This window comes from Leucopleurus acutus, assembly GCF_964270905.1.
Source record: "Leucopleurus acutus genome assembly, chromosome: X".
Classification (NCBI taxonomy): Eukaryota; Metazoa; Chordata; class Mammalia; order Artiodactyla; family Delphinidae; genus Leucopleurus; species Leucopleurus acutus.
In genome coordinates this window covers 79,697,717-79,707,559 of record NC_139148.1, presented here as the reverse complement: position 1 = coordinate 79,707,559, position 9,843 = coordinate 79,697,717, and the positions used below count along the sequence as shown (strand labels likewise).

Genomic DNA, 9,843 nt, shown 5'->3' with positions numbered 1-9,843 from the left:
AGGGGAAATTGACAGCGACACAATCATAGTAGGGGACTTTAACACTCCACTTTCACCAATAGACAGATCATCCAAAATGAAGATAGATAAGGAAACAGAAGCTTTAAATAATACATTAACCAAGATGGACTTAATTGATATTTAAAGGATATTCCACCCAAAAACAACAGAATACACATTCTTCTCAAGTGCTCATGGAACATTCTCCAGGATAGGTCATATCTTGGTTCACATATCAAGCCTTGGTAACTTTAAGAAAATTGAAATTGTATGAAGTATCTTTTCTGACCACAACATTATGAGACTAGATATCAATTACAGGAAAAAATCTGTAAAAAATACAAAACATAGAGGCTAAACAATATACTATTAAATAACCAAGATATCACTGAATAAATCAAAGAGGAAATCAAAATATACCTAGAAACAAATGACAATGAAAACATGATGGAGACTTCTAGGAAGATGGTGGAAGAGTAAGACGTGGAGATCACCTTCCTCCTCACAGATACACCAGAAATACAGTTACACGTGGAACATCTCCTAAAGAACACTTACTGAACACTGGCAGAAGACCTCAGACCTCCCAAAAGGTAAGAAAGTCCCCATGTACCTGGGTAGGGCAAAAGAAAAAAGAATAAACAGAGACAGAAGGATAGGGACGGGACTTGCACCAGTGGGAGTGTGAAGGAGGAAAGTTTTCCACACACTAGGAAGCCCCTTCACGGGCAGAGACTGCAGGTGGTGGAGAGGGAAAGCTTCGGAGCCATGGAGGAGAGCACAGCAACAGGGGTGCGGAGGGCAAAGCGGAGAGATTCCCGCACAGAGGATCGGTGCTGACTGGCACTCAGCAGCCCGAGAGGCTCGTCTGCTCACCTGCCAGGGTGGACGGGGCTGGAAGCTGAGGCTAGGGCTTCGGTCGGAGCACAGGGAGAGGACTGGGGTTGTCGGCTTGAACACAGCCTGGAGGGGGTTAGTGCACCATGGCTGGCGGGGAGTCTGGGTAAAATTCTGGACCTGCCAAAGAGGCAAGAGACTTTTTCTTCCCTCTTGGTTTCCTGGTGAGGGAGGAGAGGGGATTAAGAGCGCTGCTTAAAGGAGCTCCAGAGATGGATGCGAGCTGCGGCTAAAAGCGCGGACCACAGAGACAGGCATGAGACATTAAGACTGCTGCTGCCGCCACCAAGAAGCCTGTGTGCGAGCACAAATCACTATCAACACCCCCCTTCCGGACAGCCTGGGCAGCCAGCTACTGCCAGGGTCCCAGGATACAGGGACAACTCCCCCGGGAGAACGCATGGCGTGCGTCAGGCTGGTGCAACATCACGCTGGCCTCTGCTGCTGCAGGCTTGCCCTGCACTCCGTGCCCCTCTCTCCCTCCGGCCTGAGTGAGCCAGAGCCCCCGAATCAGCTGCTCCTTTGACACCATCCTGTCTGAGTGAAGAACAGATGCCCTCTGGTGACCTATACGAAGAGGCAGGGCCAAATCCAAAGCTGAGCCTCTGGGAGCTGTGAGAACAAAGAAGAAAAGGGGAAGTCTCTCCAAGCTGCCTCAGAAGTAGCGGATTAAAGCTCCACAATCAACTTGATGTACCCTGCATCTGTGGAATACATGAATAGACAATGAATCATCCCAAATTAAGGAGGTGGACTTTGAGAGCAAGATTTATGATTTTTCCCCTTTTCCATTTTTTGTGAGTGTGTATGTGTATGCTTCTGTGTGAGATTTTGTCTGTATAGCTTTGCTTCCACCATTTGTCCTAGGACTCTATCCATCCGTTTTTTTTCTCTTAATAATTATTTTTTTATTTTAATAACTTTATTATATTTCATCTTACTTTATTACATTTTACTTTATCTTCTTTCTTTCTTTTTCCCTTCCTTCCCTCCTCTCTTCCTTCCTTCCTCCCTCCCTCCCTCCCTTCTTTCTTTCTTTCTTTCTTTCTTTCATTCTTTCTTTCTTTCTTTCTTGCCTTCTACCTCTACTAATTCTTTCTTTCTACTTTTACTCCCTTTTATTCTGAGTGGTGTGGATGAAAGGCTCTTGGTGCTAAAGCCAGGAGTCTGTGCTGTGCCTCTGAGGTGGGAGAGCCAAATTCAGGACACTGGTCCACAAGAGACCTCCCAGCTCCACATAATATAAAATGGCAAAAATCTCCCAGAGAACTCCATCTCAATGTCAGCACCCAGCTTCATTCAACAACCAGCAAGGCACAGTGCTGAACATCCTATGCCAAACAACTAGCAAGACAGGAACACAACCACACCCATTAGCAGAGAGGCTGCCTAAAATCATAATAAATGCCTAAATGCCTAAAATCATAACCCCAAAACACACCATCAGACGTGGACTTGCCCAACAGAAAGACAAGATCCAGCCACATACACCAGAACACAGGCACTAGTCCCCTCCACAAGGAAGCCTACACAACCCACTGAACAAAACTTAGCTACTGGGGACAGACACCAAAAACAACAGGAACTATGAACCTGCAGCCTGTGAAAATGAGACCCCAAACACAGTAAGATAAGCAAAATGAGAAGACAGAAAACACACAGCAGATGAAAGAGCAAGATAAAAACCCACCAGAAAAAAACAAATGAAGAGGAAATAGGCAGTCTACCTGAAAAAGAATTCAGAATAATGATAGTAAGGATGATCTGAAATATTGGAAATAGAATGGACAAAATGCAAGAAACAGTTAACAAGAACCTAGAAGAACTAAAGATGAAACAAACAATGATGAACAACACAATAAATGAAATGAAAAATACTCTAGATGGGATCAATAGCAGAATAACTGAGGCAGAAGAACGGATAAGTGACCTGGAAGGTAAAAGAGTGGAAATAACTACTGCAGAGCAGAATAAAGAAAAAAGAATGAAAAGAACTGAGGACAGTCTCAGAACCTCTGGGAAAACATTAAAGACATGAACATTTGAATTATAGGGGTTCCAGAAGAAGAGAAAAAGAAAGGGACAGAGAAAATATTTGAACAGTTTATAGTTGAAAACTTCCCTAATATGGGAAAGGAAATAGTTAATCAAGTCCAGGAAGCAAAGAGAGTCCCATACAGGATAAATCCAAGGAGAAACATGCCAAGACACATATTAATCAAACTGTCAAAAATTAAATACAAAAAAAAAAACCATATTAAAAGCAACAAGGGAAAAACAGCAAATAACATACAAGGAAATCCCCATAAGGTTAACAGCTGAACTTTCAGCAGAAACTCTGCAAGCCAGAAGGGAGTGGCAGGACATATTGAAAGTGATGAAGGAGAAAAACCTGCAACCAAGATGACTGTAACCAGTAGGATCTCATTCAGATTTTATGGACAAATTAAAACCTTTACAGACAAGTAAAAGCTGAGAGAGCTCAGTACTGCCAAACCAGCTCTACAAAAACTGCTAAATGAACTTTTCTCTGCAAGAAACACAAGAGAAGGAAAAGACCTACAATAACGAACCCAAAACAATTAAGAAAATGGGAATAGGAACATACATATTGATAATTACCTTAAATGTAAATGGACTAAATGCTGCCACCAAAAGACACAGATTCGCTGAATGGATACAAAAACAAGACCCATATATATTCTGCCACAAGAGACCCATTTCAGTCCTAGAGACACATACAGACTGAAAGTAAGGGGATGGAAGAAGATTTTCCATGCAAACTCATTCTACGAGTCCACCATCACCCTGATACCAAAACCAGACAAGGATGTCACAAAGAAACAAAACTACAGGCCAATATCACTGATGAACATAGATGCAAAAATCCTCAACAAAATACTAGCAAACAGAATCCAACAGCACATTAAAAGGATCATACACCATGATCAAGTGGGGTTTATTCCAGGAATGCAAGGATTCTTCAATATACGCAAATCAATCAATGTGATACACCATATTAACAAACTGAAGGAGAAAAAACATATGATCATCTCAATAGATGCAGATAAAGCTTTTGACAAAATTCAACAAGCATTTATGATAAAAACCCTGCAGAAAGTAGGCATAGAGGGAACTTTCCTCAACATAATAAAGGCCATATATGACAAACCCACAGCCAACATCATCCTCAATGGTGAAAAACTGAAAGCATTTCCACTAAGATCAGGAAGAAGACAAGGTTGCCCACTCTCAACACTCTTATTCAACATAGTTTTGGAAGTTTTAGCCACAGCAATCAGAGAAGAAAAGCAAATAAAAGGAATCCAAATTGGAAAAGAAGAAGTAAAGCTGTCACTGTTTGCAGATGACATGATACTATACATAGAGAATCCTAAATATGCTACCAGAAAACTGCTAGAGCTAATCAATGAAATTGGTAAAGTAGCAGGATACAAAATTAATGCACAGAAATCTCTGGCATTCCTATACACTAATGATGAGAAATCTGAAAATGAAATCAAGGAAACACTCCCATTTATCATTGCAACAAAAAGAATAAAATATCTAGGAATAAACCTACCTAAGGAGACAAAAGACCTGTATGCAGAATATTATAAGACACTGATGAAAGAAATTAAATATGATCCAAATAGATTGAGAGATATACCATGTTCTTGGATTGGAAGAATCAACATTGTGAAAATGACGATACTACCTAAAGCAACCTACAGAGTCAATGAATTCCCTATCAAACTACCACTGGCATTTTTCACAGAACTAGAAGAAAAAATTTCACAATTTGTATGGAAACACAAAAGACCCCGAATAGCCAAAGCAATCTTGAGAATGCAAAATGGAGCCAGAGGAATCAGCCTCCCTAACTTCAGACTATACTACAAAGCTACAGAAATCAAGACAGTATGGTACTGGCATAAAAACAGAAAGATAGATCAATGGAACAGGATAGAAAGCCCAGAGATAAACCCATGCACATATGGTCACTTTATCTTTGATAAAGGATGCAGGAATGTACAGTGGAGAAAGGACAGCCTCTTCAAAGAGTGGTGCTGGGAAAACTGGGCAGGTACATGTACAAGTATGAAATTAGATCACTCCCTAACACCATACAAAAAATAAGCTCAAAATGGATTAAAGACCTAAATATAAGGCCAGAAACTATCAAACTCTTAGAGGAAAACATAGGCAGGACACTCTATGACATAAATCACAGCAAGATCCTTTTTGACCCACCTCCTAGAGAAATGGAAATAAAAACAAAAATAAACAAATGGGACCTAATGAAACTTCAAATCTTTTGCACAACAAAGGAAACCATAAACAAGACCAAAAGACAACCCTCAGAATGGGCGAAAGTATTTGTAAATGAAGCAACTGACAAAAGATTAATCTCCAATATTTACAAGCAGCTCATGCAGTTTAATAACAAAAAACAAACAACCCAATCCAGAAATGGGCAGAAGACCTAAATAGACATTTCTCCAAAGAAGATATACAGACTGCCAACAAACACATGAAAGAATGCTCAACATCACTAATCATTATAGAAATGCAAATCAAAACTACAATGAGATATCATCTCACACCAGTCAGAATGGCCATCATCAAAAAATCTAGAAACAATAAATGCTGGAGAGAGTGTGGAGAAAAGGGAACCCTCTAGCACTGTTGGTGGGAATGTAAATTGATATAACCACTGTGGAGAACAGTATGGAAGTTCTTTAAAAAACTACAAGTAGACCTACCATATGACCCAGCAATCCCACTACTGGGTATATACCCTGAGAAAACCATACTTCAAAAAGAGTCATGAACCAAATTTTTCATTGCAGCTCTATTTACAATAGCCTGGAGATGGAAACAACCTAAATGTCTACCATCGGATGAATGGATAAAGAAGATGTGGCACATATATACAATGGAATATTACTCAGCCATAAAAAGAAATAAAATTGAGCTATTTGTAATGAGGTGGATAGACTTAGAGTATGTCATACAGAGTGAAGTAAGTCAGAAAGAGAGAGATAAATACTGTATGCTAACACATATATATGGAATTTAAGAAAAAGAAATGTCATGAAGAACCTAGGGGTAAGACAGGCATAAAGACACAGACCTACTAGAGAATGGACTTGAGGATATGAGGAGGGGGAATGGTAAGCTGTGACAAAGCAAGAGAGAGGCATGGACATATATACACTAACAAACGTAAGGTAGATAGCTAGTGGGAAGCAGCCACATAGCACAGGGAGATTAGCTCGGTGCTTTGTGATCGCCTGGAGGGGTGGGATAGGGAACGTTGGAGAGAGGGAGACGCAAGAGGGAATAGATATTGGAACATATGTATATATATATATATATATATATATATATATATATATATATATATATAAAACTGATTCATTTTGTTGTAAAGCAGAAACTAACACCCCTTTGTAAAGCAATTTTATTCCAATAAATATGTTTAAAAAAAAAACATTATGACCCAAATCCTATGGGATGCAGGAATAGCAGTTTTAAGAGGTAAGTTTATAGCAATACAAACTTACCTCAAGAAACAAGAGTCATCTCAAATAAACAACCTAACTTACATCTAAAGCCTTTAGAGAAAGATCACAGAACCCCAAAGTTAGCAGAGGTAAATAAATCATAAAAGTCAGAGCAGAAATAAATGAAAAAGAAATGAAGGAAACAATAGCAAAGATCAATAAAAATAAAGCTGGTTCTTTGAGAGGATAAACAAAATTGATAAACCATTAGCCAGACTCAACAAGAAAAATAGAGAGAAGACTCAAATTATTAGAATTAGAAATGAAAAAGAAGTAACTACTGACATTGCAGAAATACAAAGGATCATGAGAGATTACTACAAGCACCTATATGCCAATAAAATGGACAACCTGGAAGAAATGGACAAATGCTTTTTCTCCATACCTGTTAATAAAGATGACCAGAAGCAGTTTTCTTTCAGCTGGCTAGGTGAGAAATATACTTTTACTGTCCTATTTCAGAGGTATGTCTACTATCTGGCCCTATGTCATTATTTAGTTCATGTGGATCTTAGTCGCCTTTTCCTTCTGCAAGTTTTCACACTGATCCATTACATTGATAAATTTATGCTGATTGAACCTAGTAAACCAGAAGTAACAGCCTACTTATTGGCAAGACATTTGCTTATCAGAGGATGGGGAATAAATCTAACAAACTCTTATAGGTTGTCTACTTCAGTGAAATATCTACGTGTCTAGTGTTATGGGGTATGTTGAGCTATCCCTTCAAAGGTGAAGAACAAATTGTTGCATCTAGCCCCTCCAACAACTAAAGGAGAAACACAATGCTGAGTGGACCTCTTTGGATTTTGGAGGCAATATATTCCTCATTTGGGTGTGTTACTTTTGCCCATGTACTGGGTAACCCAAAAAGCTGCTAGTTTTAAGTGGGGCACAGAAGAAGGGAAAGTTCCGCAGCAGGTCCAAGCTATTGTGCAAGCAATTACATCACTTGGGCCATATGATCCAGCAGATCCAATGGTACTTGAAATGTCGGTGGCAGATCGGATGCTCTGTGGAGCCTTTGGAAGGTCCCTATAGGTGAATCTTAGTGCATGCCTTTAGGATTTTGCAACAAAACTGTGCCATCCTCTTAAGGTAGCTACTCTCCTTTTGAGACACTTTTTTTTTTTGCCTGCAACTGGGCCTTAATAAAGACTGAATGCAACAGTAGGCCACCAAGTTACCATGTGCTGTGAGCTTTCCATACTGAACTTGGTGTTATCTGATCCACCAAGTTATACAATTGCACATACACAGAAGCATTCCATCATCAAATGGAAGTGGTTTATAACTAACTGGGCCAGAGCAGGCCTTGAAGGTATAAGTTACATGAAGAAGTGGCCAAAATGTCCATGGTCCCCATTCCTGCTACATTGCTGTCTCTCTCCCAGCCTACACCTATGGCTTCATGGGGAGTTCCCTACCATCAGTTGACAGAGGAAGACAAGAATCAGGCCTGGTTTACTGATAGTTTTGTGTGAAATTCAGGTACCATCTACAGGTGGAGAGCTGCAGCACTGCAGCTCCTTTCTGGGACATAGTTGAAGGATAATGGTGAAGGGAGATCATCCCAGTAGACAGACCTTTCAGTACTGCACCTAATTGCTTACTTTTTTTTTGAAGGAGAAATGGCTGGATGTGCAATTATATACTGATTCATGGGCTGAGGCCAATGATTTGGCTAGATGGTCAGGGACTTGGAAGAAACATGGGTGACATAGAAATTTGAGAAAGGTATATGGATAGATGTCTCTGAATGGGCAAACCATATGAAGATAATTGTGTCCTTTGTGAATGGTCATCAAAAGGTGATCTCAGTAGAGAAGAATTTTAATAATCAAGTGGATAGAATGACCTGTTCTGTGAGTACCAGTCAGCCTCTCCCTAACCACTCCTATCATCACTCAATGGACTCATGAACATTGTGGTCATGGTGGCAGAAATGGAGGTTATGCATAGGCTCAGCGACATGAACTTCAACTCAGCAATGCTGACTTGGGCACAGCCACTGCTGAGTGTCCAATCTGCCAGCAACAGAGACCAACAATGAGTCTCCTGAATGACAGCAATCCCTGGGTAGTCACTCAGCCAGCTACCTGGGCCATATTGATTACACTGGACCATGTACATGATGAAAGGGGCAGTGTTTTGTTTTTACCGGACTAGACACTCAATATGGATTTGCCTTTCTTGCACACAATACTTTTGCCAAAACTACCATCTGTGGACTTACAGAATGCCTTGTCCACTATTAGGGCATTCTACACAGCATCACTTCTGATCAAGGAGCTCACTTCACAGCAAATAGTGTGTGACAGTGGGCCCATGCTTATGGAATTCACTGGTTTTACCACGTTCTTCACTACCATGCAGGATATACCTTGATACGATGGAAGGTGGAATGGCCTTTTGAAGACTCAGTTACAGTGCCAGCTAAGTGGAAACACCTTGCAGGGCTGGGGCAAGGTTCTCTAGAACACTCTATGTGCTATAAATTGCATCCAATATATAGTACTGTTTCTCTCACAGCCAGGATTCATGGGTCCAGGAATAAAGGGGTGGAAATGGCCCCACTCACTGTTACCACAAATAACCTACTAGCAAAATTTTGGCTTCCTATGCCTGTGAGCTTATGTTTTTCAGGTCTAGTGATCTTAGAGAGAAATGCTTCCATCATGAAATACACCAATGATTCCACTGAAGTAAAAATTAAAACTGGCTCCAGCCACTTTGGGCTCCTTATTCCTCTGAATCAACAGATAAAGCAGGAAGTTATGGTGTTGCCTGCAGTGATTGATCCTGATTACCAAAGGGAAATTGGACTACTACTCCACATGGAGGAAAGGAGATTGTGTTTCCAATACAGGAGACCACTTAGCACATCTCTTAGTATTACTATGCCCTTTGATTAAGATCAATTCAAAACTACAACATTTCAATCTAGGCCGAGACCCTAGGGACTTGTCTGCCTCCATAATTGTGTGGGATTATTCCTTATTAATATATAAGGATATATTGAGTGTTTTGTTTCTCTGGAAAATTCTGACTAATACATGGACCGTTTTTGTTTTGTGACTATCTATTTTCTATTTTATCTAATTTTTCTAATGGAATTTAAAATTTCCTTTCAATGATCATCTTTCCCCTTCTCTCATTTATATAGTTGTGGTCAAGACAACATCATCTCTCACTGAAGAACTGGGCACCAATCCATGATCAGCTAATCAGACACTCACAGTAATTGGTTCAGGGATGAGAACATGACCTAGTTTGGACTGGTTATAGTCATGCCTGGGACTTTTTTAGAAAGAGTGAAAAAAAAGTGGCTCTCTTTCCACTGAGGTGTTAATTTCTAGTTGCTGTGGTTACCTTT

At 40.1% G+C, this 9,843-nt stretch overlaps 1 long non-coding RNA gene across 1 annotated transcript in view; it reads right to left on the bottom strand.

Moving 5' to 3' along the window:
• Nucleotides 1-1,672: 1,672 nt before the first annotated feature.
• The window catches only part of LOC309978760, a 95,186-nt gene continuing 87,015 nt past the window's right edge, over nucleotides 1,673-9,843 (bottom strand). Inside the window, exon 2 of the long non-coding RNA XR_014327141.1 lies at nucleotides 1,673-1,964. This is a non-coding gene — a long non-coding RNA (uncharacterized lncRNA). The remainder of the gene's footprint in view (nucleotides 1,965-9,843) is intronic.